Raw genomic sequence first — 24,507 nt, 5'->3', positions numbered from 1 at the left:
CTGAGGTCCAGAAGAATGAACCCTCCTCCCTGCTGTGGTCCAGCAGCAGAGAACCACCCTCTGCTGTTCTGGTCCGGCACCAGGGGACCCCCTATCTGGATGGGTCTAGCACAAGAGGACCCTCTTCTCTGCTGGGGTCCAGCACCAGAGGAAGCAGCACAGGAACCTCCACTCTGCTGGGGTGCTGCAGCATATGACACACCACTTCTGCTGGGTTTAAGCAGCAGAGTTCCTACTCTCTTGCAGGACACCTGCAGCATAGGACCCTTCTCTGCTGTTGGACCCCAGCAGAGAGAAAGTACAGAGGACACTCAACTCCTGTTCGACCCCAAAGAGAGGATGTGGCAGAGGAACCTCCTCTTCTGCTGGAGTCTGGCAGCAGAGGACCATGCTCTCTGCTGGGGTCTCGCAGCAGAGAACACTCCTCTCTGCTTGGGTCTGGCAACAGAGCACCCTACTCCCTGCTGGGGCCTGGCAGCCGAGGACTCTCCTCCCTGCTGGGGTTCAGCAGTGGAGGACCCTCCTCTGCTGCTGGGGTCCGGCAAAGGAGGAACCTCGTTCCTGCTGTGTTCCGGCAGCAGAGGATTCTCCTTCCTGCTGGATTCGGACAGCAGAGGAACCTCCTCTGCTGAAGGAACATAGCAGAGATAAAGCATCAGATGACCCTCTTCTCTTCTGGGGTCCAGCATCAGAGACCCTCCTTTCTGCTGGACCCCAGCACAGAGGAAGCCGCAGAGGACAATACTCTCTGCTGAGGTACAACAATAGAGTACCCTCCTCTCTGCTGGCGTCCGGCAGCAGAGGACCATCCTCTTCTGCTGGGTTCCGGCAGCACAAGTTCCTCCTCTCTGCTGCTGCCTGGCACCATAGGTTCCCCCTCACTGCTGTTTTCCTGCAGAGAGAAAGGAGCAGAGGACAATCCTCTTCTGTTGGACAATAAAGAAGGAAGCAGCAGGGGACCCTCCTGTTCTGCTGGGTCTGGCAACAGGGGACCCTCCTTCCTTCTGTGGTCCAGCAGCAGATGACACTCGTCCCTGCGGGGTCCGGCAGCAGAGGACCATCCTCTCTGCTGGGTCCGGCAGCAAAAAACTTCCCTCTTCTGCAGGGATCCGGCACCAGAGAGAACACCCCTCTGCTGGGGTCGGGCAGCAGAGGGTCCTACTCTACTGCTGGGGTCCGGAAAAATAGGACCCTCCTCTCCGTTGGACCCCAGTGGAGAGGAATCAGCAGAGGACCGTCCTCTCTGCTGGAGTCCAGCAGTAGAGTACTCTCCCTTCTGCTGGGGTCCAGAACCAGAGGACTCTCCTCACTGCGGGTGTCCCGCATAGACGAAGCAACAGAGGACCCTCCTCTCTGCTGGGGTCCAGCAGAAGAAGACCCACTTCTTTACTGGGGCCCGGCAGCAGATTACACTCCTGTATTGCTGGGGTACCGCTGCAGAGGTCCCACTTCCCTGCTGGGGTCTGGCAGCAGTGGACACTCCACTTTGCCTTGCTTCCAGCAGCTGAGGACCCTCCTCTCCTGCTGAACCCCTGCAGAAGATGACCCTCCTATGCTGCACGTCCTCAGCAGAAAAGAAGTTCTAAAGGACCCTCGTTTCCTCATGGACTTCAAAGAGAGGCCGCAGCAGAGAACCCTCCTCTTCTGTTGTGGTCGGGGAGCAGAGGACCCTCTTCTCCTGCTGGGGTCCAGCAACAGAGGACCCTTCGCTCTGCTGGGGTCCAGGAGCAGAGGACCCACTCACTGCTGGGGTCCGGAAGCAGTGGACCTCCTCTGCTGGACCCCAGCAGGGAGGAAGCAGCAGAGGACCCTCCTCTCTTCTGTGATCCAGCACCAGAGGACACTCCTCTCTGCTCTGCCAAAACAAAGAGGAAGCAGCAGAGGATCCACCTCTCTGCCTGGGTTTGGCACCATATGACGTTCCTCTCTGCTGGGTCTAGCACGTGAGGACCCTCGTCTGTGCTAGGGTCCAGCGAGTAAAATGCTGCAGAGGACCCTTCTCTCTGCTGGAGTCCAGTAGCCAAGGACCCTCCTATCCTGCTGAACACCAAAGAGAGGAAGCAGGAGAGGACCTCTCTGCTGGGGTCAGGCTCCAGAAGACACTCCTTCCTGCTGGGGACAGGCAGCTGAGGACCCTGGTCTCTGCTGGGGTACAGCAGAAGAAGACCCCCCTCCGCTGCAGGTGTTCGGCATCAGAGTACCCTCCCCTTTGCTGGGGTGCGGCTGTAGAGGACCCTGTTCTCTGCCGTGTTCCTGCAGCAAAGGAGCCTCCTCTCTGCTGGGTCCGACAGTAGTGGAATCTCTCTCTGCTGGGTTCCGGCACCAGAGGATCCTCCTCTGCTGCTGGGGTCCAGTACAACAGGACCATCCTCCCTGCTGTCGTCCGGCACCAGAGGACCGTCCTCTGCTGCTTGGGTCCTGCATCAGAGTACCCTCCTCTGCTGCTTGGGTCTGACACCAAAAGACTCCCCTCTCTGCATGGGTCCTGCAGCACAGGACCCTCAACTGCTGCTGGGGTCCGACAGTAGTGGAATCTCTCTCTGCTGGGTTCCGGCACCAGAGGATCCTCCTCTGCTGCTGGGGTCCGGTATAACAGGACCATCCTCCCTGCTGTCGTCCGGCACCAGAGGACCGTCCTCTTCTCCTAGGGTCCAGCAGCAGAGTACCCTCCTCTGCTGCTTGGGTCTGGCACAAAAAGACTCCCCTCTCTGCATGGGTCCTGCAGCACAGGATCCTCAACTGCTGCTGGGCCCCGGCACCAGAGGACCTTCCTCTCTGCTGGGGTCTGGCAGCAGAAGACCCTCCTGTCTGCTGTAGTGCAACACCAGAGAAGCCTCGTCTTTGGCTGTGGTCGAGCAGCAGAGGAAACTCCTTTCTGCTGGTGTCCAGAAGCAGAGCACCCTCCTCTCTGCTGAGTTCCAGCACCAGAGGACCTTCTTCTCTGCTAGAATCCAGCACCAAAAGACCCTCCTCTCTGTTGGGTCCGACATCCGAGAATTCTCCTCTATGCAGTCGTCCGGCAGTAGAGGACCCTCTTTTCTGCTGGGGTCCTGCAGCAGAGGAGCTTCATCCATGCTGGAGAGCCTTGGATGAGCGTCCTGCACTGAGTGCTGGTGGCCACGAGAGGTCGCCCAAAGCCGCTGTTCTTTTTTTTTTTTTTTTTTTTTTACACATTTATTTACTTTATTCCAAGGTCAGATATACAGAGAGGAGGAGAGACAGAGAGGAAGATCTTCCGTCAGATGAGTCACTCCCCAAGTGAGCCACAATGGCTGGTGCACGCCTATCCAAAGCCGGGAACCTGGAGCCTCTTCTAGAACTCCCATGTGGGTGCAAGTTTCCAAAGCTTTGTGCCGTCTCTACTGCTTTCCCAGGCCACAAGCAGGGATCTGGTTGGGAAGTGGAGCAGCCGGGATTAGGACCAGTGCCCATATGGGATCCCAACTCGTCCAAGGCGAGGACTTTAGTTGCTAGGCTAGGGCGCCCGGCCCCAAGCTGCCCTTTTTACACCTGGTGGGCTCAGGCCTTCTCACCTCTAGACAGTCCAACCAGAGCAATCCTAGCATCAGGTGGGTGTCCCGGATAGTATTCTGGTACACGTGCTGTTGAAAGATCAGGGCTCCAAGGCCGTACAGTCCACATACCAAAGCCTGGGAGGGAGGAGGTTTGGGGCCTAGCATCAGTTCGGGCCTCTGTGATAGGAAGTGTCAGGGTGCCTTTAAGAGCAAGGCACTTAAAGAACCCTGGGAGATGGACTCCCACATCAGCATGCCCACAGGCCCTCAGGGAGCTGGAGTCCCATGCCTGCGTCCTCAGAGCCCTCTGAGAGCTGGTGTTAAACACCAGCCCACTGGGGTTGTTCTTGGCCAGATGAGGTCCCAGGAAACCTTACCGCCACCCACATTCCTTACAGAGCACCCTGAGATGCAGGCTCCGGGGATTCTTTGGCAAGTGGAGCAGTTCCTTGATGGACTGCCAAGAGGGCTTCATGGACCTTTTTTTTTATTACAAAGTCCGAGATACAGAGAGGAGGAGAGACAGAGAGGAAGATCTTCCGTCCAATGATTCACTCTCCAAGTGAGCCGCAATGGCTGGTGTACGGCAATCCGAAGCTGGGAACTTGCAACCTCTTTCAGGTCTTCCATGTGGGTGCAGGGTCCCAAAGCTTTGGGCCGTCCTCGACTGCTTTGCCATGCCACAAGCAGGGAGCTGGATGGGAAGTGGAGCAGCCGGGATTAGAACGGGTGCCCATATGGGATCCCGGCGCGTTCAAGGCAAGGACTTTGGCCACTAGGCCACGCTGATGTGCCCCGGCTTCATGTATTTTTGCATGTGTTGGGTGGTGGTTAGGGTGATGCACTACTCGGCCTTCCTCGGCCTAGCTGAGTGGTGTCTGGGCATGTGGGCTCCTAAGCCAGGAGCCAGGTGGATGGGCAAGTAGGCACCAGAGGTCACCAGCCATCTGCAATAGGAAGTCCCAGGCCCTAGCTGCTAAAGAAAGCACCCTGCAACATGCAGCCCTGCTGCCCAGCACATAAGATGATGGCCGGGGAGCCACCAAGGCCTGCACAAGGGAAGGCTTTCAGGGCCTGTGCTTCCTGCACACAACAGGGTGCACAGAGCTGCCTTTCCTATCTCTAGCTAGCACTTGAGGGGTCAGCCATCCCTATCATGTGCTTTGGAGGCAGGAATTTGGCCTCACAGCCTCCAACCAGATGCTGCTGCCCTCTTGTTCACCAGGGAGTGCTTCACCCTCCTCCATGGATCCTTCTGGATTCAAGACTCTTTCTCCTGCTGGTCAGCTGTGGACCGTCGGCTGCTGCAGATGTGCCATCTTCCACAAGACATCCCAACAGCTGACATCTGTTCTTCACAGAGGTCTTTCTCCCCAGGACACGTACAGTAGCAACATGCCTGGATCCCTCGTCTGTACTGGCTGCTCTCACAGCATGGAACGGCATAAGTTGTGCAAGCTAGGGGGACAGGCTCCTTCAGCAGCCTGGTGAAGGAGCTGCTGAAGGGTCCAGCAAGGATTGGTGTGGTGTGGTGTGTGTTGTGTGTGGTGTGGTGTGGTGTGGTGTGGTGAGGTGCAGGGTATTGTCCCAGTGGGTCAAGCCTCAGCCTGCCAGGTGGATGGCCTGTACGGGTGCTGCTTCAAATCCTGCCTGCTTCCCCTGCAGTCCAGCTCTCTGCCGATCCTCCTGGGAGAGCAGCGGAGGATGCTGCAGGGGCTTGTGCCCCTGTGCCCGTGTGCCCCTGTGCCCCTTTGGGAAATCTGGAGGGAGCTCCTGGTTCCTGGGCTTGTCCTGACCCAGCCACAGCTGGCTCTAGTGGTGGTCCTTGGGGATGTGAGCCAGCAGATGCAAGAAAGATTCTGTCTCTCCCTCTCTGTTCCTCTGTGCTTCCAAGAAAAGATTACAGAGGGAGGCAGGAGGGAGGAAGGAACAGACAGAAAGCTGCTGGCCTCCTGCGAGGGAGCATGCTGTGTGCTGTGCTGTGACTCTAGACTGCTTTTAGCTGTCAATGCAGATCCCCAGGGCATGCATATGGCTTCCGTCATGGGACTTGTGTGCAAGCTCTAAAAATTGTCCTTGAGAACAAATGCCTCTCTGAGCTGGGGTGCTTCCATTGATTTGGCAGGAGAGCCTTGGATGAGCATCCTGCAGTGAGTCCTGGTGGCCACGAGGGTGCCCCATGCTGCCCTACCATTTTTTTTTTTAAACAGATTTATGTATTTTATTCCAAAGTCGGATATACAGAGAGGAGAAGAGACAGAGAGAAAGATCTTCCGTCCGATGATTCACTCTCCAAATGAGCCACAAGAGCCGGTCCCCTGGGGACCCACTCTGCTGGGGCCTCAGTGAGAGGGACTCTTGGCTCCCCCCTCCATCCCCTCCCTATCTGCTGGGGCATCTGCAAGATGGTCCATCTCGTGAGCCCCTCTGCCTGGGTCTCAGCGAGATGGTCCTCGTCGGACCCCCCTCTCTCTCTACCTGGGCTTCATCTAGTGGGACCCCTAGCGACCCCTTCCTCGCTGCTGGGACCCAGTGAGAGGGTCCCGTCTGGAATCCCTCTGCTGGGGCCTCAGCAAGAGGGACCCCCGGTGCCAACTAAACTCTCTGCTGGGGCCTCAGCAAAAGAGATCCTCAGAGCATGACCCTCTCTCTGTTTTGGGGACTCAGAGGGTCCCCCTCAAGACCCCGTCTTCTGGGGCCTCAGTGAGAGGGACCCCTGAGTCCCACACTCTCTCTGCTGATTCCTCTGCGAGAGGGTCCTCCTGGGAACCACCTCTCCTGGGGCCTCATCGAATGGACCCCCTCGGGACCCCCTCTGTTGGGGACTCAGCTAGGGGGAACCCTGGCGACCCCTCCTTCTCTGCTGGGGCCTCAGCGAGAGGGTCCCCCTTGGAACCCCCTCTGCTGGGGCCTCAGTGAGGGGGAACCCCAGCGACGCCCTTTGCTGGGGCTTAGCTAGAGGGACACCCAGAGCCACCTAACCTCTCTGCTGGGGCCTGGGCGAGAAGGGACCACTCGGAACCCCTCTGCTGGGGCCTCAGCGAGAGTGTCCCCCTCGGGACCCCCTCTGTTGGGGCCTCAGCGAGAGGGAACCCTGGCAACCCCTCCCTCTCTGCTGGGGCCTCAGCGAGAGGGTCCCCCTTGGAACCCCCTCTGCTGGGGCCTCAGCGAGAAGGAACCCCGGTGACCCCCTTTTCTTGGGCCCCAGCTAGAGGGACACCTGGAGCTACCTAACCTCTCTGCTGGGGCCTAGGCGAGAAGGTACCACTCGGGACCCCCTTTGCTGGGGCCTCAGCGAGATTGATTCCCGGAGCCCCCTTCCCTCTCTGTTGATGCCTCAGCAGAAGGGTCCCCCTCTTGACCCCCTCTGCTGGAGCCTCAGCGAGAGTGTCCCCCTTGGACCACTCCTATCTCAATTCTGTGGCCTCAGTGAGAGGATTCCACTCGGGACCCTCTCTGCTGGGGCCTCAGTGAGATGGTCCCTCTAGACTCCCCCTCACTCTGCCTGGGACTCATCGAGAGAGATCATCAGAGCCCGACCCTCTCTCTGTTTGGGACTCAGCCAGAGGGTCCCCCTCAGGACCCCATCTTCTGGGCCCTCAGTGAGAGGGACCCCTGAGTCCCACCACCTCTCTGCTGGGTCCTCTGCGAGAGGAACCCCAGAGCCCCACTCACTCGATGCCAGGGCCTCAGTGAGAGGGACACTTGGCACCCCTCTCTCTCTCTCTCTCTTTGCTGGGGACCCGAGAGAAGTTAGCACTTGGACCCCCCCTTCTCTCTGCTGGTGCCTCAGGGCGTGGGACCCTCAATCCCCTCTCTCTGCTGGGGCCTCAGTGAGGAACCTCCTAGGGACCACCTCTGCTGGGACCTCAGCGAGAGGGACCCCTGGCGACTCCTCCCTCACTGCTGGGGCCTCAGCAAAAGAGACCACTTGGGACCCCCTGTACTGGGGCCTCAGCGAGATTGTCTATCTTGCTACCTCCTCTGCTGGGGCCTCAGTGAGAGGGTCCCCCTCGGACCGCACATCTCTGCTGGGACCTCAGCGAGGGTGTCCCCCTTGGGATCCCCTCAGCTGGGGCATCAGCAAGAGGGACCCTCACTCTGCTGCTGCCTCAGCGAGAGTGTCCCACTCCGAACCCATTCTGCTGGGGCCTCAGCGAGAGGGACCCTCGTCTTCCTCTCTCTCTCTGTTTCTGCTGGGGCCTCAGCAAGAGGGTCCCCCTCGGGACTCCACTGCTGGGGACTCAGCAAGAGGGACCACCACAGCCCCCCTACCTAGCTGCTGGGGCCTCAGCAAGAGGGTCCCCCTCGGGACTCCACTGCTGGGGACTCAGCAAGAGGGACCACCACAGCCCCCCTACCTAGCTGCTGGGGCCTCAGTGAGAGGGTCACCGTGGGGAGCTCCTCTGCTGGGGCCTCTGTGAGAGCATGTTCCTCGGACCCTCCCTCTCTCTGCTGGGGCCCATGTGAGAGGGTCCAACTCGGGACAACCTCTGCTGGGGCCTCAGCAAGAGGGTCCCCCTCGGTACCCCGTCTGCTGCGGCCTAAGCGAGTGGGACTCCCAGAGCCCCCCTCCCTAGCTGCTGGGGCCTCAGCGAGACGAACCCCCTAGCAGCCCTCCATCTCTGCTGGGAACTCAGTGAAAGCGTCCCCCTCGGACACGCTCTCCCACTCTGCTGGAGCCTCAGCAGGAAGGTAACCCTCGGGACCCCATGTTCTCTGGCCTCAGGAAGAGGGTACCCCTCTCATATAACCCCTCTGTCTCTGCTGGAGCCTCAACAAGAGGGTCACACTCTGGAGCCCCTCTGCTGGGCCTCAACGAAAGGGACCCCGGCGCTCCCCTCCCTCCCTGCTGGGGCCGCAGAGAGAGGGTCCCCCTCGCAAACCCCCTCTACTGGGTCCAGAGCGAGAGGTTTTCCCTCGGGACCACCTCTGCTGGTGCCACAGTAATATCATCCACCTTGGGACCTCCTCTGCTGGGGCCTCAGCAAGAGGGTCCCCGTTGAGACCCACTCTCTTGGGGCTTCAGGGAGAAGGTCCCCCTCAGACCCTCCCTTCCTCGCTGCTCGGGCCTCAGCGAGAGGGTCCCCCTCGGGACCCAGTCTGCTGGGGCTTCAGGGAGAAGGACCATCAGCCGCCTCTCTCTCTCTCTCACTCTCTCTCTATTTCTTTCTCTCTCTCTCTCTCTCTCTCTCTCTCTCTCTCTCTCTCTCTCTCTCTCTGCCTGCATCCTGGGTCTCAGCGAGAAGGTCCCGCTCGGGACCCACTCTGCTGGGGCCTCAGTGAGAGGGACCCTTGGCCCCCCCATCCCCTCCCTATCTGCTGGGGCATCTGCAAGATGGTCCATCTCATGAGCCCCTCTGCCTGGGTCTCAGCGAGATGGTCCTCCTCAGACCACCCTCTCTCTCTACCTGGGCTTCAGCTAGTGGGACCCCCGGCAACCCCTTCCTCGCTGCTGGGGCCTCAGCGAGAGAGACCCCCTCGGGTGCCCCTGTGCTGGTGCCTGAGCGAGGGGGAACCCTGGCAACCCCTCCCTCTCTGCTGGGGCTTCAGCGAGAGGGTCCCCCTTGGGACCCCCTCTGCTGGGGCCTCAGCAAGGGGGAACCCCGGCGACCCCCTTTGCTTGGGCCCCAGCTAGAGGGACACCCGGAGCTACCTAACCTCTCTGCTGGGGCCTAGGCGAGAAGGTACCACTCGGGACCCACTTTGCTGGGGCCTCAGCGAGATGGACCCCCGGAGCCCCCTTCCCTCTCTGTTGAAGCCTCAGCAGGAGGATCCCACACGGGACCCCCTCTGCTGGAGCCTCTGTGAGAGTGTCTCCACCAGACCCTTCCTCTCTCAATGCTGTGGCCTCAGCGAAAAGATTCTACTCAGGACCCTCTCTGCTGCGGCCTCAGCGAGAGTGTCCCCCCAGACACTCCTCTCTCTCTCTGCCTGGGACTCATCGAGAGAGATCATCAGAGCCCGATCCTCTCTCTGTTGGGAACTCAGCCAGAGGGTCCCCCTCAGGACCCCGTCTTCTGGGGCCTCAGTGAGAGGAACCCATGAGTCCCACTACCTCTCTGCTGGGTCCTCTGTGAGAGGTTCCCCCTGGGCACCACCTCTCCTGGGGCCTCAGTGAGAGAGGGACCACCTCGGGACCCCCTCTGCTGGGGCATCAGCAAGAGGTTTCCCCTCGGACCACCCTCCCTATCTGCTGGGGCCTCAGCAAGAGGGTCCCTCTTGGGACCCCCTCTGCTCTTGCCTCAGCGAGAGTCCCCCTCGGACCTCCCCTCTCTCTGTGCTGTGTCCAGAGAGAGGGTCCCACTCAGGAACCCCTCTGCTGGGTCCTCAGCTCAAGGGTCCCCTTCAGAATCCCTCTCCATCTCTGCTTTGGCCTCCGTTAGAGGTTCCCCCTCAGGCAGGTATATTAGGCCTTTATATATTATGTAAGTATGTTAGTATTTGTGAAGCACCCCCTCTTTATCTTGTCTTCCTGCTATGAGCACCAGGTTCTGACATTTCCTGCCAGTTTCTATTTTAACCAGACTATCAGACTGTCTGGTGTGTGACCCCAGCTGTTGGGGGTCTGGCCCTCCCTTTATAAATAGCATAATCTCTGCCCGTGCTTTTGCTTATCATTCCCCTGTTATTACCACAGGGAAAATACCCACCTTCTCTACGTGGCAGCTTTGTGGGGTTTGGACATGACTGGCAAGCACCCCGTTTTCCCTTCTTTAGGAATGCAATGATTCCTGTGGAATCTCTTAGTTCCATCATTCCTCTGAACTTGAGGACTCGCTCACATGGGTGAACTTCAGCTCCTTGAATTTGAAGCTTGTGTCTGCCTGTGTTATCCCCATGTTTCTCTCTCACATACAGAAAACACCTCTGAAGTAAATGACACCACGTTCCAGTGCACCCTGACAGCGTGCTGGAATGGCAATTGCAATTCTGCTGTTCTTCAGCCTCTGCGCTGAATCCTGCCTGTGCCTGTTGGGACTGACGGAGAGGCCTCTGTTGGCCTGATAAAGAATAAAAGAGACTGGCATAGTGGCGACCACCATAGCCAGTACATCAGCAGCTGCCACCACCAGTTACCTTGGTGACAATGAGCAAGGTTGCGGTACAGACTGCCAGAGTTATGGAACAATAGGACTTTACTGATGCACATGAGCGGGTGGGCACCCTTGTGTTGTAACTGTGGGTTGATCTGTTGGCAGAGGAACAGCAGAGGCTGTGAGATTGGGTCTAGGCCTCTTGTACCCCATCGTATGCCTTTTTGTGTGCAACACCTATGCAAGTGCAAAATGCTTCCCAAGCCCGGGAACTGCTGTCTGCTCGTTGCTACCGAGCTAAAGATACTCCTATGGTCAGGGCCTCTTGTTCCCCATCATATGCTTTATGTATGTTTCACTTGTGTAGTGCTATGTTTTCCCAAGCTCAGGAACTGTTGTCTGTTATTTTACAATGCTGTCATTTTTATTTAAAGTAACAAAATGGTTTTCCAGTGATTTGAAGAAATAACTGGCATTAAAAAAACGTGTAGACAGTTACTCTGGAGAAACCTCAGACTACCTCTGCTCATTGTCTTTCTTTCTGGAAATCCTAGAACTCGGATTAAACAGGTTGGGATTCATTTTCAACTGTCATGTCAGGAGTTCTGTTTGTCTCTTGACATGTTTTGCACCTCCATGCTCTACAACGTCTTTGATCTCAGTTTACTAATGGTGGGAAATGCAGCCTCCTGGTGGTGTTGTAGGGCTCAGGAGACCTGGAGGTAGTTGGAGAGGCTCAGGTCCCGCCCCCCCCACCGGAGCGCCCCCGCACCCGCCCGCCCCAGCTAGACTTAAACTGCAGGCTTTTGTCATTCTACAAGTAAGAACACAAAGGAGAGACAGGTGAGCAGTAGGACAAAAGGACAGTCCTCACTCAGATATGTGTGCAGGCAATCTCAAAAGGGACAATTTCCCCACCTGGCTGGGGTTACATTTTCCTTCTAGCATAAGGAGTGTAGCTATAGTATGTGTGGTGAGCTCCTTATGGTGGTTAATGACACCTGGTACCTGATGCAAAGTGAGGCTTAGCTGCAGGATGCAGAGCAGGTGTGCTGAGGTTTTGGCCATGTGGAAACAGCCTGGAGGAGATGGCAGTGTGGATGGCTAGGGTGTTGGCAGTATTCAGCTTCCTGTCCCTCACTGCCTGCCTGCTTTGTCCATGTCAAGTATGTCTAATTGACTAAATCTATTGACTTGGTAATACTTTGTGTATAAAATTTCATTTCCAGAAGTTCTAGTAGATCATTTTCAAGTCCATGTCTTTTGCTTCTGCTTCTAAATCTGCTTGTATTTTATTGCTTTAAAGACAATGTTGATCACATTTCCCATGGTTACTGTTTCTCAATGTGCAATTCGTGGATCTACTTCTGCTTTTCCTCACTCTTGATATCCTATTTCCTGGTGTACCTAATCTTTCATACAGATTATTTTGCAAGTTTGTATATAGCAATAAATGTGGAGGTCTCAGAAAACTAACCTCTCTGGAGAGGATTTACCTCTTCCCTACCCACCTGCGACCCCCTCATTCATGCTCAGGACTTGAAATTAATTCCCTTAAACTATGATCCCGAGGACCCAGCACAGTGGCCTAGTGGCTAAATCCTTGCCTGGAAGTCACCAGGATCCCATATGGGTGCCACTGCGTGTCTGCTGCTCCACTGCCCATCCAGCTCCCTGTTTGCAGCCTGGGAAAGCACTATAGGATGGCCCAAAGCCTGGGGACACAGAAAAAGCTCCTAACTCCTGGCTTCGCATCAACTCTGCTCCGGCCATTGTCACTTTATCAGCAGATGGAGGATTTCCTATTTTTCCTTCTCTGTATAGATCTGCCTTTACAAAGAAAAATCTTTAAAAATACATCTATATAATCTCGGGCTGGAAGGGTATATGAGGACTCTACTGTGTCTCATTTATTCTAACTGATGTCCAGTGGAAACTTTTGGGAGTGTGTCTGCTAGTAGCTTCTCAACTTCCAGCAGACACAGGGCTCTGATGTCTGACCCTCTCCTAAATGTCACTTCCAAATGTGTTCAGGTCACAGAGCCCACAAAAGCAGCTCTCAGGTTTTATCGCATGAGGTTCTTTTTTGTCCTGTCAGTTTTTGCCAGATACTGTTTTGCCAGCTTTTCAGTTGCTAAGAAAGATGCTTTAAATTTAGCTTTACTGCTGATCAGTGAGAGTAGATCCAAATAATTAAGCCTGACTTGACTAGAAATGAGATGTCACAGCTCAATATCTTAAAGCAATAGAAAAAGTAATGGTGATTTTGAGTATCATAGTAATGTTGCTATGAAGTTAGAAAATCAGGTGGAAGTAAGTACTGTGTACCCTTGGATTTTCTTCCACTGAGATTCAGTTGAAGAAAAATCCATGGAGATGGTTTGCTTTGATGGATTTGAGATCATCTGCAAGAGTGGGTAAAAAGTTCTGGCAAAGTGCAATTGAAATAGAAGTTTGGTGCAAAAGAAAAAGCCCTAAAATCCATGAACCCAGTGGTCTTCAAGTTTTTGAAAAAAATTACAAAAAACTGCAGAGATTTCAAGTGTTTTTTTGCACTTGCGCTTAATTTCCATTTTTTCCCATTGGTGTCTTGAAGTGCACTCACACAAACATTGTTGTAGACTCTTCCCCTGCCATCCTATCAAAACTGTTGGGAAAAAAATAAGGTTTTTGGTTTAAAAGTACATTGACTTAGAGTGTTCCTTTTTATCTTTAATTTTTTTAAAAAAGATTTATTCATTTTATTACAGCCCAAGGTCCTGAATTCATTCCAAAGGGCAAACTGCAAGCATGCGCCTCCCTTTTGCATGGCTGGTAAGTCTAGAGCTGCTTCTTGGCTTCTGTTTTATTTTATTATTTTTTTAAAGATTTATTTATTTTTATTGCAAAGTCAGATATACAGAGAGGAGGAGAGGCAGGGAGGAAGATCTTCCATCCAATGATTCACTCCCCAAGTGAGCCACAATGGGCGGTGCGCGCCAATCCGAAGCCGGGAACCAGGAACCTCTTCCAGGTCTCCCATGCGGGTGCAGGGTCCCAAAGCATTGGACCATCCTCAACTTATTTCCCGGGCCACAAGCAGGGAGCTGGATGGGAAGTGGAGCTGCCGGGATTAGAACCGGTGCCCATATGGGATCCCGGGGCTTTCAAGGCGAGGACTTTAGCCGCTAGGCCACACCACCGGGCCCTTTATCCTTAATTTGTCTTTGTTATTGCCATGAGAAAAGGTTTGGCCGAGTCATAAACAATGCCTACTCGTGCAATAAAAGAACTGATCAAACTTGCAGCGATAGTTTGTACATAAGGAGACTGCTGATCTTTGGCTTCATGGTAATAGAGCTATGGTGAGTCACTGGCTTAGAGAAGCCTTCGGACAAGGCCAGCAGTCATGCATCACAGCATGTGGCCGGATATGGGGGAGAGAGTTGGAGAAGGATTTATTAAGTAATTGTCTACTATTTGAGCAGTTTAGGTCCATAAAGAGTGACTCGTCCAGTCTGGGGTGCCTAGATTTAAATTAGAGAAAAATAAAGAGGAGCATGTTGAGAAATGCCGGCTCTGTTACCCTCTTGTTGTGTCACTTTGCTGGCAAGGACAAAAGGAACTATTCAGCTATTTTCCCATAACAATGTTAACATTGTATAAAGAATATATGTGGAAAAGAAATATTTGTGAACCTGTACTTTTCATACTGTCTATATGAGCACTTGATGCTGTTTGAGGATTTGATTAGTCATTTCTGAGCCTGGGTTATCAGTGTGTCTTTTTGTACAATATTACATATTGATATGTACATTCTATGTGCGTAGGTCAAACCAGCAGCATAGCGGTCCCTAAACTAAGGGACCTACAGATAAGCCATCCTATTCTTAGATTTCAAATTTGAGAAATATTCACGTAATATGTAGGGAATCCAATTTCTGATTAATACTTTGCAAGTGGATCCACAGATGGCAACAACAATGCTACGTTCTGCATGCCAAGTGTTACACCAAGCACACTATCACTGACTTTCAGAAGGTAGGAATCAGTGATCCTATTCAACAAATGAGAAACAAAGGCACAGAGAAGTTTCTTGACAAATACATGAAGTGCTCATAACTCATTTTGGCTCATGGAAAAGCTGTAACTCGAATCCTACTTCACATAGCAGAAACACCAAAACTAGGGAACCCAAGGTAAAGCGCCAGGGCAGGGGAGGTCGTGGGGAGGGATGTTGGGTGGCAAAGTCCAGGCTTCACATTTTGTTTTCCTACTTGCTAAAGGCATGTGATTAAGTTAGTTCCTGCTACTATTATGGTTAAACTGTTTAAAATATCATCCCTAGGCAAATGTTGGCAGAGATTAAGATGATGCTGGAGGACTCCTGTAGCCCATATCATGGGGTCTGGATTCCAATGCCGCTTCAACTGCGGGCTCTAAACTTCATCTTTTTTTTTGCTTTTGTTTTGTTTTTGTTTTTTTTTTTATTAAATTTATTCATTAATTACATTGTGTTGTAATTTCATAGGAACTGGGATTCTCCCCACACTTCCCCACATCCTCCTCCCATGGTGGGTTCCTCCACCTTGTTGCGTAACCATAGTTCAAGTTCAGTTGAGATTCCCTCTTAGCAAGCATATGCCAAGTATACTAACTTCATCTTAATGAACCCTGGAAGTAACCAAGTGATAATCTGAACAGCTAGGTTCCTGCCATCCGCATACACCTGGGGATGGATATCTGACAGCTGCCTTTGGTATGACCTAGCCCATGCTGTGGCAGGCATTTTGAGATTAAATTGGTTAATAGAAAATCTTTCTCTATTCTCTTACTCTCCTCTCTTTTTTGTAAAGTTTTTTTAACTGGAATACATTCCTTGTATTTTACTTAAAGTTAAGAGCATAATGAGATTTCCCAACCTGTCTAGCCTTCTGCCACACTCTCGCCCTTTCTCCTCCTTCCTATATAATTTTTGTTTAACTTTTCACTGCAGCATACTTTGAGTTTATAACCACAAGTTTAATCCTCCATTAAAGAATTCCACAAGTAGTAAGTAGAAAAACCACTATTTCTCAAGAGTACAGATGAAGGTTATATACATTAATCAAATCTTAAGGTGTCAGTTTCAGCCATATTCCACTTTTGTACTCTGTATTAGCTAACAAACAGGAAGGAAACCATTTGTCTTTGGGGGACTGGTTTATTTCAGTCAGTATAAGAGGCAAGTGTCTACTTGCCTCCATTCTTTCAAATAAATAATAAAATTTAAAACAGCCATCCTTCTTGATCAGTCATCCCTTCCCATGGGAGAAATATACTATGACTTCTTGTATGTGTGTGTGAGAGAGAGACAGAGAGAGAGAGAGAGAGAGAGAGAAGATCCTCTTAAAATATCTATTTCCATCTCATCAGAAACCAGGGTGTTGGAATAAATGAGGCACTTGGAATGCTGACGGGAAGGTACTGAGGGGAGCTAAGTAACTTGGGAGTGATGTATAGGAGGAAAGCATTTGCCAGCATCCTCTCCAACGTCTTGCAGGACTGAAAATTATTCAATAGCGTAAAACTATCCATAAGTGCTGACTATAAATTTTGGTTTGTGGAAAGAGCCAGAGACTGAAATCACATTGTCTAACCTCAAAGAACTCCAAAAACATGACTGTAATTCTCAGTTGCAGTCTACTGAGAGTTGGGTAGGAGAAGTGAGGCCAGTTCCCTGAAGCCTTGGAAAGATTGACTGTGTGATGCCATGTTTTCTATTGCAGAAAACAATGCACAAGTCCCCTACCAATGCCAAACGGACATCAACAAATCAAATATTCTGAATGTATGTTTTTGCTTAGTTCCCTGGTAATCTTACCTTAAGAACAAGGTCTACTGCAGTCACTGGGCAGCTTTTTCTTTTTTTCAGCCAAGCAAAATGAAGGAATTGTTGGAATATCATGCTTTGTTGCCAGAAACTCTCAATAAGATGAACAGTTCCAGTGAAATACATTGCCAGAGGGATTGTGTCTGCTATCGTTTGAACAACTGTTGAACTAATTACCTGCAGATGTGCAGGAAATCATGTGCAAAACCATGCTGTACTCACTTGCTACTATTTTACATGTAAATGCATTCTATGGCTTATCAGGATCTTTAACCGTAAACATTTGAGTGACAAATCTCCAACAGGAGCAGTAGCCTACTGATTAAAGTCGACACCTTTGCAAGTGCCAGGATCCCACAGGGCTGCTCGCTCACTTGTATCCCGGCTGCTCCACTTCCCATCCAGCTTCTTGCTTGTGACCTGGGGAAGCAGTCAGGCCAGCCCAAAGCCTTGCGACCCTGTACTGGCATGGGAGACCTAGAAGCTCCTGGCTCAGCTCCAACTCTTGCAATCACTTGGAGTGGCTCAGCAAATGAAAGATTTTTCTGTCTCCTCATCCTCTGTGTAAATCTGACTTTACAGTAAGAATATTTTTTTAAAGATTTATTTATTTATTGGGGGAAGCCAGACATGTAGAAAGGAGAGAGGACAATCTTCTGTCCAATGATTCCCTCCGCCAAGTGGCCACAACAGCTGGAGCTGAGCCGATCTGAAGCCAGGAGCCCAGGTCCTCCTCCAGGTCTCCCACGTGGGTGCAGGGTCCCAAGGCTTTGGGCCATCTTCAACTGCTTTCCCAGGCCACAAGTAGCGAGCCGGATGGGAACCGGGACTGCTAGGACTAGACGCAGTGCCCATATGGGATTCCTGCACATTCAAGGCGAGGACTTTAACTGCTAGGCCACCTCACCAGCTCCAAAATCTTAACTCTCCTACTAAAATACTGAAGGCCAGTACATTGTGAGCTGAACATATCCCATGTTGGTAGCCCATTCCTAAACCAATGCTGGCCTTTTTTTCAAGGATAACTAGGCTGTCAGAATTACTCCATATGCACGGGGCTGAAACTTCCTAAACACACACACAAGCAAGAATTGTAAAGAAAGATGGCTTGTGTGAGCATGAACTTCACCCCATTAAGGTTCTTCAATAGTTATCTGCTTTTAGCTCATTTCCTACTAAAAATTCAAATGTCTCAATTTTCCATTAGGCTGTTACAGCTTCGTCTGTTAAGCATAGCCCCGCGTTCCCTAGCATCACCTAGTAGATCATTCTTGATCTCGGAGCTTCTGATGAGCTGTGTGGATTCCAAGTGAGATTTGCCTTACTGGAATTATGCATACATGTCAGTAAGGATTGTTTTCCATCATTTAGGGACCAAGTGATTTCTAGAAAAGGTATAATGTTGAGAGTACTTCTGAAGTTATTTACTGTTACGGCATGGTAGAGAAACTGACACGTGCGTTGGACTAGACGTTAATTTGTCAGCATTGGCCAGCAAAATTCCTCGTGTAGACAAACGTGGAAGTAATGCTCAAACGCTCAATACCGAGATAGGAGAAGATCAGACAAGGATGAAAGTCTGGCGCTTCTCTGCGTCGTGGAGGTGTTTGAGGAAGTAGGAAGTGGAATGCTTCACAAAGTCCGTAAAAATGGAGTCAAAAGAGAAGTTTCCATGCAGACTTGAAATCCATATGTTGGCTTTCATGATCATTCTCCACAATCATTTTAAAGACTGGTTGAAAGAGACAGTGTATGTGAGTTCTATAGCTCACCAATGTTAGGAAAAGTACACCTGTTACAGGCTAAGTACCCAACTTGTGAGAATTCCATAATTTTTAGCTTGTATTTTCTGCCTTCTGGCTAGATGTGTTTTGGATTTTTATTCTTTGGACAGCTGTGGGTAAAAAGTGGGAAATTGATGATGATCAAATTAGACAATGGACCTACTTATTAGCTCTAGAGGAAGTCTAACTGCAATGAAAATTAGACTTGTGGATTATTTGAGTTACAATTCCCAGTTGGAAAGACTGAAAAAGATGGCCGACTGCAGAGAGCTGGTGTAGGGTGAAGTAGGGAAGGAGGGGAGCCGATCCAGCAGAGAAACAGGCCAGGAGGCATGAAACTGTAGGGAGAAGAGCGAGAAGGTCACTGGAGTTCACTAAAGCAAGAAGATCTACACAGCGTGAAGGAACAGCAGCAAAAAGTAGGAAAGAAAATACAGCACGCCGTGAGAAACCTGGTGAGTCACGATCCCAGGCAGGGGGAAGGCGGCAGAGGCTCAACCGCCCCAGGGAAAACAGAGGCGGCTGGAAGGATAGGCGCCCACACCGACAGGGGCACCAGTCCCCTGGAAGGCAGGAGCCCCCAGAGGAGGCTACTGGACTGATCATTGGGTGCATTATCCCTGCAGAAGTGGAGGAAAAGCTGGGGAGATTTCCCAGAGGCTTGCCTACCCGCTGCTCAGCGGCTCTGGGAGAGTGCAGAGGGAACAGGAGCAGCGCTGTGGGACTGGGGCTCAGAGATCCCCATATCGGCTCCGAGCTGTGGACTGGCTGCGGGAGAGTCAGTGGATCCTGTTGCTGGACTCGCCCTGAGTCCCAGAGGCTGGGCAACGCTCGACAGGGCCTCACGTCCTGGGCAGAGGAGCAGACTAGTGGGGGCACGTCTCACCTAAAGGGCTCTGTGCCTCTCAGAGATCCGCTTCCATCCTTGAGAGAGTGCAGCTGAGGAAGTGGCTTCTTCAGGGCGGAGTCCCCAGCTGGGCTCAGCTAGAGAGGCCAGACAGGAGCGGACTCAGCTGAACTGGCCGGACAGGTTTTCCCAGCAGGAGCCCGCTCTGAAAGACCTGCCTGTGGTGTTGCAGCCCTCAGTGGAGCAGCGCTTCCGAGTTTGGCACTGGGGCCGCGGAGATTTCCAACCCAGCACAGGCCGGGGTTGGGGATTTTAGGCTCCGAGCAGCAGGAGCCCTTGCTGTGCTAACCTCAAGCCCTGAAGGAGAGTCTCGGCTCAGCACTGAGGCAGAGACCCCCGCTGTATTAGCCTTGCGACCCAAAGCCCAGGCGCGGCTCGGCAGAGTGAATCTGTAGGGCACTGCCTTTGAGAGGGAGCCACAGGGGAAGGGGCCTGGCACTAGGGCTGGCCCACAAAGCCTCCTGACCCAACCCGGGGCTGTGATCTACAGACCCTGAAAGCAGCTGGTGACTCAGGCAGTAAGCCCTGCTGGGCTCAGCCGGAGACCCCAAACCAGAGCCGGCTCAGCTGAATCACCGCTAAAATCTCAAAACAACAAGAAGTAAAAACACAATGAGGAGAAGTATCAGAAAAAGCAATGACCCAGAGGAAAGATCAAGCACTCCCTCCCAATACAACCAAAAACTAATCCCAATATCTGAGATGCAAGATGAAGACATAGAGGAACTATCAGATAAGGACTTTAAGAAGCTAATGATGAAATTCGTCAGAGAGAGTGAAAAGCGCTGGGAAGAGTCTAAGGCATTCGAAAACCATATCACTGCAGAAATAAATCAAGTCAAAAAGGGAATCCTTGATATAGAGAACAAAATTGAAAGCCTAACCAACAGAATGAACACAGCAGAAGACAGAATATCAGAATTGGAAGACAATCAGAATGAAAGGCAGCAGCTCATCAAACAGTTGGAGACAAATCTAGAGAAAGCCAATAGGTCCATACAGGAAATGAAAGACAACCTCAAAAAATCAAATATTAGAATAATAGGCCTTCCCGAAGGAGTGGAAAAGGAGACAGGCTTGCAACGAGTGCTCAATGAGATAATACAGGAGAACTTCCAGAATACTGGAAATATAAATCTAGCACAAATCCAGGAAGGACAAAGAACCCCCAGTAGATACGACCCAAACAAATCGTCTCCCAGACATGTGGTCCTCAAGCTACCTTCAAGTGAATACAAGGAAACCATTCTAAGACAAGTAAGAAAAAAGGATAAGATTACTTTCAGGGAAAGGGAAATCAGGATCACAGCCGACCTATCAGAAGAAACGCTCCAAGCAAGGAGAGAATGGGGTAAAACCTATCAAATCCTGAAACATAACAACTGCCAACCAAGAATAATGTACCCAGCAAAGCTCTCATTTATATTTGAGAATGAAATCAAATACTTCAACAGTAAAGAGAAACTCGAAGAATACATCAACACGAAACCAGCTCTGGAAAATCTCCTCAGGAAGGTGCTAAACCCAGAAAGAAAAAATACAAACCAAAATCAAAGATGGCAAATGGGAAGACCTCCCCACTAAAATCCATACAAGAAAAGTCAACCAATCAAAAACTCTAATAGTCGCAAATACACACTTGCACACTTACACTCATGGCAGCCCAAAACCAATTCCTCTCAATATTATCTCTAAACACAAATGGCTTAAACTCACCAATCAAAAGGCATAGATTAACGGAATGGATCATCAAACAGCACCCAACTATATGTTGCCTACAAGAGACACATCTAACCAGAAAATCCTGTGAGAAATTTAAAGTGAAAGGATGGAAAAAGACATTTCATGCCAATGGACGAGAAAAAAAGGCTGGCGTAGCTGTTCTAATCTCAGATGACCTAGACTTCAAGCTGACAGACATCAAAAAGGACAGGGAAGGACATTATATATTGGTGAAGGGACTGATCCATCAAGAAGTAATTACAATCGTGAACATATATGCACCTAATTCCAATGTGCCTAGCTTCGTGAAGCAACTACTTACAGACTTAAGGGGAGACATAGATACACACACAATAATAGTGGGCGATCTTAACACCCCGCTAACAACTATAGACAGATCAACAAAACAAAAACTCAACAAAGAAACAACAGAGCTCGTACAAACATTAGAACAACTGGACTTGGTAGACATTTATAGAATTTTTTATCCTAAGACCACAGATTATACATTTTTTTCAGCAGTACATGGCACCTTCTCCAGGATCGACCACATGATAGGACACAAAGCAAATCTAAATAACTTCAAAAAAATAGAAATCATACCATGTACCCTCTCAGACCACCACGGAATGAAACTGGAAATCAGCAATTCAAAATGCCCAAGGAAATATAGAAACTCTTGGAGGTTGAACAATATGCTATTGAACGAACAATGGGTCAGGGAAGAAATTAAAGATGAGATCAAAAAATTTATGGAAACCAATGAAAACTCTGATACAACATTCCAAAACTTGTGGGACACTGCCAAAGCAGTGCTACGGGGTAAACTCATCGCAATTGGAGCTCATGTCAAGGCCCAAGAGAGGCGCCAAATACAGGAACTAACCACACACCTCCAGGAATTGGAAAAGCAGCAGCAGATGAGCCCCACACACAATAGGAAACAAGAAATCATCAAAACAAGGGAGGAAATCAACCAGATAGAAATAAAAAAAAAACCATACACAAAATCAACAAATCAAAAAGCTGGTTTTTTGAAAAGATAAACAAAATAGACACCCCGCTGGCCCGACTGACAAAGAAAAAACAAGAGAAAGCAAGAATTAACAGCATCAAAGATGAAAAAGGCAACATAACAACAGACATTACAACCATTAAGAACATAATCAGAAATTACTACAAAGCACTGTACTCCAACAAATCAGAAGACCACCAAGAAATGGAAAAGTTCTTAGACTCACACAACCTGCCAAAACTTAGCCCAGAGGCAACAATCAACCTGAACAAACCCATAACTGAAGCAGAGATTGAATCAGTGATTAAAGACCTCCCAACAAAGAAAAGCCCAGGCCCAGATGGCTTCACTCCAGAATTCTACAAAACATTCCGAACAGAACTAACCCCAATCCTCTACAAACTCTTCAAAACAATAGAAAAGGAAGCAACCCTTCCAAACTCATTCTATGAAGCCAACATTACCTTAATCCCAAAACCGGGCAGAGATCCTACAGAGAAGGAAAACTACAGACCTATCTCTTTGATGAACATTGATGCTAAGATTCTCAACAAAATCCTAGCCAACAGAATTCAAAAACACATCAGACAGATCATTCATCCAGATCAAGTAGGATTCATCCCTGGAATGCAGGGATGGTTCAACATTCAGAAATCTATAAATGTGATACACCACATCCAAAAACTGAAAAACAAGAATCACATGATAGTATCAATAGATGCAGAAAAAGCTTTCGACAAAATCCAGCACAACTTCCTGCTAAAGACCATAACCAAGGTAGGCATAGATGGAAAAATCCACAACATAATCAAAGCAATATATGCAAAACCCAATGCCAGCATCATACTGAATGGAGAAAAACTGGAACCCTTCCCACTGAGATCTGGAACAAGACAGGGATGTCCGCTTTCTCCGCTGCTATTCAACATAGTTCTAGAGGTACTCGCTGAGGCCATAAGACAAGAAAAAGAAATCAAAGGAATCCAAATGGGAAATGAAGAAGTCAAGCTTTCACTATATGCAGATGACATGATTCTTTATATGGAAGAGCCAAAAGGCTCAACACAGAGACTACTAGAACTTATACGAGAGTTCGGTAGAGTGGCAGGGTACAAAATTAATGAACAAAAATCAACAGCCATAGTGTATGCTAACAGCCCCAAGTTGGAAAAAGATCTAACCAGCAAGATACCATTCAAAGTAACAAAGGAAAGCATGAAGTATCTGGGAATTAACCTAACCAAAAATGTTGGAGACCTATTTGAGGAAAACTACAAACTACTTAAAAAAGAAATTGAACAAGATCTAGAAAGATGGAGTAACATCCCATGCTCCTGGATAGGTAAAATCAATATCATTAAAATGTCTATACTGCCAAAGGCAATATATACATTCAACGCAATCCCAATCAAATTGCCCAAAACATTCTTCACAGATCTGGAAACAATGATTCAAAGGTTCATCTGGAAACACAAAAAACCACGAATAGCTAGAACCATTCTCAAGAACTGGAAGTTAGCAGGGGGAATCACAGTCCCAGACCTCTGGACATACTATAGGGCAGTGGTTATCAAAACAGTCTGGTACTGGCACAAAGATAGAGAGGAAGATCAATGGAGCAGAATAGAAACACCAGATGGGAACCCACACAAATACAGCCAAATAATCTTTGACAAAAAGACAAACGACAACCCAGGCAAATGGGAAGGTCTGTTCAATAAATGCTGTTGGGACAACTGGTTGATAGCCTGCAGAAACAAAAAGATAGACCCACATCTCTCACCATATACTAAGATCAAATCCAAATGGATAAAAGATTTAAACCTACATCCAGAAACCTTCAAACGTTTGGAAGAAAATGTTGGAAACACACTGGAACACTTAGGGGTAGGCCCTCACTTCCTAAAAAAGACTCCAAATGCAGTAGAAATCAAGACCAAAATAAACAAGTGGGACCTCATCAAACTAAGAAGCTTCTGTACAGCTAGAGAAACAATCAACAAAGTAAAAAGGCAACCCACAGAATGGGAGAATATCTTCGCACACGACTTAGGTGATAGAGGGCTGATCTCCAGAATATACAAAGAGCTACAAAACAACCAAAATGTCAAAACAAACAAGCCACTCAAGAAATGGGCACGGGAAATGGGCAAACACTTCACAAAGGAACAAACCCAAATGGCAAATAAACATATGAAAAAATGCTCAAGTTCCCTGGCAGTAAGGGAAATTCAAATTAAAACATCAATGAGGTACCACCTAACGCCAGTAAGACTGGCCCACATGAATAAAAGCACCAACAACACTTGTTGGCGAGGTTGCGGGGAAAAGGGAACCCTACTCCACTGCTGGTGGGGCTGCAGGCTGGTACAGCCTCTATGGAAATCAGTATGGAGAACATTCAAACAACTCAAATACAACATACCGTATGACCCAGCAATAGCACTCCTAGGAATATATCCAGAACACTTGTTTTATGAGAAACCAACATGCACTCCTATGTTCATAGCAGCACAATCAGTAATTGCAAAAACATGGAAGCAGCCAAAATGCCCATCAACAGAGGATTGGATAAGAAAGCTATGGTTCATCTACTCCATGGAATACTACTCAGCTATTAAAAAAAAAAAATGCAGTTCTTTGTGGCCAAATGGGCCAAACTGGAAACCATAATGC

This window comes from Ochotona princeps, chromosome 1 (assembly GCF_030435755.1).
Source record: "Ochotona princeps isolate mOchPri1 chromosome 1, mOchPri1.hap1, whole genome shotgun sequence".
NCBI lineage: Eukaryota > Metazoa > Chordata > Mammalia > Lagomorpha > Ochotonidae > Ochotona > Ochotona princeps.
Note: the sequence above shows the minus strand (reverse complement) of the source record.